Raw genomic sequence first — 1,881 nt, 5'->3', positions numbered from 1 at the left:
ATTATTTGATTATTAATCCATTTTTTTTAGCTAAAAAATACAAGATGCAGTGATTTTTGGAAGCTAAAATTAAGGAATTAAAATTTTTGTATCTTGTTCGATTTTTTTAAAGCTAAACAAAATTTAAGAATTCATTTTTTTTCCTGTTTTTCTTTTAAAATTTTTGTCTAGCCTAACATCCAAGTTGGTGGAACAATCACTATTGCGAGCTTGCAACCTCAGCGTGGAGAGTTCGATTCCTGATCAACGCAGTGAGGAGGATTCTCTTGGGGCCAGGAGTATAAACCAAGTGGGAATTTGGGAGCCAACAAGGGCATAACCTGTGATTTACCTCCTCGAGTTACTGAGGGGCCAGTGGCTAGAGGTCTAAGATTTAGTCTGAAGAAGTTGGGATACTTGGGTATAAAACAAAAAATGGATTGACTGAGTATTAAACCAATATGCAATCAAAATATATGGATATTGCTATGTATTGGAAGAAAATTATTACTATTTTTTCATATTGACCAAACAAAAAAAATTGTGTATTAAATCAAATCGAAGAACAAACGGTACGTTATAGACAATTGTATATGACATTTAAAACATTAGCAGATTGGAATGCACCAATAAAATGTGTTGTTGATCGCCAAAGTCGATACTGCACAATACCAACATTGTCGGTCGAACCAATGAATGATCGTATTCGAATGGAATAACTACGAAAATATAAGAGAATTTTTTTTTTGAGCAGAATATGGAGAGAGAAGTATTTAGAAATCAATTGAATTTGTAATTAATTTGGTGTGTAGAAAAACGAATCTGGAGGTCTCTATTTATAGAGATTGAAGTGTCTCATGGAACAGGTGTGTGGCATTTCAGGAACTGGTGCGTGACATTTTTCAGGAATTGGTGCACCACTTGGTCTGATTCGTCTTAGCCATTAGATCGCACTATTTTCATGATCTGACGACTCAGATTGAACCATGAAGTGAAGTGTCCATTCATCATGCCTATTCACCAATTTCTGAACAATCATAGCCATGCATACATCTAACCGCCATGCAGGACGAAGGGACGCGACCTACCACACGTGCGCCACCTAGAATGCCAACTCACCGAGCCTTGCGCTGCCACGTCATCGAACCACAAGTCCATTTCCGAAAACTATAAGGCTCCACAGCTCCTTGCGACGATGCGTACGTGCGAAGTGCCAAGTGTGCCTCTGAAGGGCCCAATGTATACTTTGCGACGTGCGCGTGTCGAGACCGGGTCCGGGGAGCGACACGAATGGTGCGAAGCACCACTCTAGTGGTGACTAGCCTTTGGCTAGCTAAAGTTAGCCAAGTGGTAGGTAACTTATTAAATTATATATTATTCACACAACCCACTATATAAACAAGATTATTTTCTTGTAAACTTTCGATGTGAGATTCCTTTCCATATATAAAACACTTAAAATGGGCTTATCAACATATGGGCCTATATTGGAGACTTTTCCAATTCACCCAAACTAATTGCAATGGCCCACATCATTAAATATTACATTTAATATTTTAACCCAATTACATTCAATCCAACAATCCCCCACATGAATGGAAGAAGTTGACTCAAATTAAGGAAGACGGAAGAAAAGTACTATCTGAAAGATAACGCATCAAGATAGATAGCTTTCGCTTTGAACCTTCTTTAGTAAGAATCTATCGAACTCACTTGGCTAATCAGTGAACGCAACGTTTTGAACTGTCAGCCGTTATTGCAAGCTCAAACAATAGACCAAACACATTATCTCTCATATCAAACTTGGTTCGCTATTACGTTCATTATTTCGGCCCTGAACTACTTGGGTTCTGCGAGTGCTTTAGAGAATTCGCCTAAGTAAATTCTCATAGAACCGGCCAA

This window comes from Olea europaea, chromosome 12 (genome assembly GCF_002742605.1).
Source record: "Olea europaea var. sylvestris chromosome 12, O_europaea_v1, whole genome shotgun sequence".
NCBI lineage: Eukaryota > Viridiplantae > Streptophyta > Magnoliopsida > Lamiales > Oleaceae > Olea > Olea europaea.
The sequence above is the reverse complement of the archived record's forward strand: the minus strand, read 5'-3'. Positions refer to the sequence as shown.